This window comes from Orbicella faveolata, unplaced genomic scaffold (assembly GCF_042242905.1).
Source record: "Orbicella faveolata isolate gen_17 unplaced genomic scaffold, um_ofav_v1 contig_4, whole genome shotgun sequence".
Classification (NCBI taxonomy): Eukaryota; Metazoa; Cnidaria; class Anthozoa; order Scleractinia; family Merulinidae; genus Orbicella; species Orbicella faveolata.
Genome location: NW_028301569.1, coordinates 10257501 through 10261459, shown reverse-complemented (window position 1 = coordinate 10261459; position 3959 = coordinate 10257501).

The following is a 3959-nucleotide window of genomic DNA, read 5'->3' as shown; positions in this document are numbered from 1 at the left end:
AACATTTTGTGAAATCCGAAGTGAAATCCGTTTCTAAAAATTTGTTGATTCTTGTTTTAACGGTTCAACGAATGTGAATCGGCATACTGCAAAATACAGTAAGCCTGTGAATCATTTCAAGTAAGAAATAAATATTATAGCAGACCGGACCAAGTCACGTGTGATGAATAATATTGAAAGGAAGCGTGTTGTAGGGCTTTATTAGGCGAAACAGCCAGAATGTGATCGACTGATGTGCGTATGATTGACAACTACAATAGGTGTGATTTCGCGTTTTCCTTTTGTTTGACCCGCATACGTATCCGCAACACATTCGTAACTGTTTTGACCGAGCCTAGTCGTGGTCGTCTTCGCCTGTGTCGTCGTTGTAAATTCTCACTGTAAATGTGTGATTTATCGAAAAACATTTAAAAATTATCCGCCAACTGATTAAGCATCATGACTTCTGGGGGGAGTTTTATTTCTATTGGGCCCTACAGTTCGGAGAGACTTGATGAGCGACCAAGAGAACTACTGGAAAACAGGTAGGAAGAAGGACCGTACGACGGAGGGACGAATAAGTGAAAATGCGCCAACTGATTTTGTCCGGGGATTGGGATGTTTTTCGGTGTTCTGAGGAAACTTTAATTAGATTGTTCGATGGCTTTTAAAAAGATTTATTACAAGTCTTTGAATTTTGATCGGACAGCTACGAAGCCAACGAAGCTTCCGAGCCGCGCATGTAAGTGTACGGATAAAATGCACAGATTGTGTTTGTTATGTAAACCAACAAGACAGCGTTTTCCCCAGATCGTCAAAGCTTTGCAGTTCTTTTTCGAATAAGGTTAAGGCAATTCCGGCCGGTTGGTTTGTTCTTTATAGAAGGAATGCAGTTGAATCCGGATTTTTCGAACCTCTCGATAATTCAAACTAAAAGTCATTTCACTCTCCTCAGTCGAACACTGTACTTTAAGCCCCGATCACTCGAACTACCCAATTTTCAAAACCAATTATTGTTTCCCTTGAGGGAGGGAGATTTAAAAAAAAAAAAGAATTTTCCGCTTAGTTATGCTCAAATATCCTATTGTCGCATGTGCTCGGTTTTTCTAATTATGCACAACTTGTGAGAGGTTGTTTGCTTGATTGTTTATCGGAATTGAAGGATTAAATAATTAACGTTCGGTTGAGCGAAGCGAATTAAAACGTAAGCAAGGAATCGCTGGAGCTGGAGAACAAGTGTATTTTTACGTGCATTTGATCAGAGGTGGCATTGTTGCCGAGCCATCTTTTGATACTTATATATAGCACATGCATTGCACATGCATATGATTAGTAGTTGGCTATGTAATACGTAAATCGGACAATATGTTGAACGATATACCTGGGTCGCTACTGTAAGGACTGCTTATTGTTAAATTCTCTACCTCAATTTATTGAAAAAGTTCTAACAAACAATTGATTTGTTTAAAAAATCAACAACTTTAAATCGGAACGAACTTTTGAAACACCCTGTAATATGTGAATCGGACAAAAACTTGGACGGTTTACTGGGCCGCTACTGCTAGCGCCACTTTTTGTCCCAGTTGGTAGCAACTATCTATGATTGGGACGAAATATTTCTTGCAGATCTCTTATCAACATGGAATTTAAAGCTTAAGGTATCAATCCTGTCTGGATATCGCGTAATGCAAAACAACAAACACTTCTGCGGGTCACCCGATCGTGGACATTTTCAAACGTGTCATCGTCTAAAATCTCCTTAGTTTTTGCACAAACATCTCAGCAATGCGCCGAGTAGGAAAGAGCAGGATTGTTGTCTTCATTCGGCGTGCAACGCAAGCGAATTGAAAAAATTGGGGGATTCCCCGAACACGATATGACTCAGTGATTGGTTGAAGCGACACACGCTTTAGCCCACGCAGTTATCTAATGGCTCGTCACGCACTCCTAGATCCTCCCTACGGTACAAACCCAGGACGGATACACGCTTCCACGCCGAAATAGAAACTATACTTTCAGAGAGTGATGGCTAAAACTTTAGTTTTGTCTTGGCGCTCGTCAGTCCATCATATCCTCGTTTCTTCCGTTCTTGCTTGTAGTTTCCGGCAAACGAGCAAATACAAGCAATTAGTTTCTATTGATCATATATGTCAAGCATGACGTAGTGTTTTTTATTTCAAAACATTATCTTCCTGCAAACTGTCCGGCCCCTTTCCCTTTCATTTCGTGATTTATTCATCAACTACGGCTGATTGGCCACTAAGTAATGATATCAGATATCATGATCTGATTGGTTAAATCGCTGATTTTTGACATTTTGATCAGCACATTGTTTTTAGACAGGTTTTTTTGAGGTTGTAATCTCTTCGAATCCAAAGAATGCGAGGTGGACGTCTTTCGACGGGTGGGTGTGTAAATTTCCGATCATCTGATAACCAATCGGAACGAATATTACTTCGAGGGTATAAAAGGAGCACTTCACGACTTTCACAGCTCAGTTACTGTAAGCCAGGCTGTACGTAAGTGGTACTGCTGTTGATTCTTGACAAATTTCAATAACTCAAAAATATCATCTTTTAGACATTTCTCACTTGTCTAACACGATGGATTTTCGGAGTACTTCGATCAGTTGGCCTTCTTGTTCCAATTCACTCTGGGAAGGAAATAATGTCATGAGGTACGAATGTCCTTCGTTATTGTTGTACGGTTTCTCGATCGAGCGGTGGTTATTTTATATTTTGTATAGAGTGCATTTCACACTCCAAGGTACAAATTTAGTGCTACGTTGTATAGTTTGCAAGCTTTGCTCGCAAGAAAGAGGTGCCGAAGCCTGTGTATGGAATGCCTGATGAGGTTTTGTTCAGCGAGTGGTACTTATATAATAATAATAATATTTATTGCTAAATCAGTATTTAGTCGCTCATTCTGACTCGTTCTTTTGTACTTTCACAACATCTTAAATTAGATCAATTCATGCTCGGGTAAAACATATAAGTATAATTTTGGTGACGCGAATGCCTTTGATGGACACTGCTACCAATGCAAACATCTCCTCCAGCGATAAATCCGCCTACGCTCGGCAAACGATGTCTCGTCACGCCACACGATAGTAGATTTGCCAATGATTTGTGTAGTAGACAAGAAGAGTGTAAACTTGGAACAGTGCTTCAAATGCGTCTTATTGGGTTTTTTTGAACTGGTTTACCGAGGGAAATCTTGTAGGACAACTCTGAAATCTTTAATTTGAAACTGACTAAGTTTTAAGATAAAAAATAAAAAATTCCAAAGCAATTCCAAATTGGCAAGGCGCACGGTCAGGGTCATTCACGCGCCATTCATACGTCGCGCGTACGGCACTAAAAATAATTTTCTGGAGGGCGCACAGTCCGCACAATGAGTGATCCTAGCACGATGGCGCCACAAGAGGAGAGCGCTCCAAACGCTGCAACGAAAACAACACAGGAAACCGTGAACGAACTCGCTCGAGATGAAAAGCTCTTGTCAACGGAAGTGCCCAGGAAAAGCAAGAGAGGACGCCCGAGAAGAAACTTTCCGGAGGTACAACTGTGTGTGTTGTGAATGTAACTTGTTACGGATAAATTTCATTGCTCGCGCCGTCGCGAAGTTGGCACTGAATTGTCACATGCAGTCATATTTGACTAAATTTATAATGCATAATGATCAATTCCGATTGACTATAGATCACGCGAGAGCCAATCACAGCGGCGCCTCTAAGTTGTATTAGTCAAGGTCAAGGTCAGTCAATGGAAACCAACAAGACAGCGTTTTCCCTTGATCAAAGCTTTGCAATTTTTTTTTAGAATAAGAATAAGGCAATTCCGGCCGGTTCGATTGTTCTTTAATCCCGATTTTTTCGAACCTCCCGATAACTCGAACTAAAAGTCATTTCCGTCCAGAATTACACGTGAGAGATTCAATAAATTGCGTCGCGCGTTTAAAGACATTTGAAATCTTCGGTG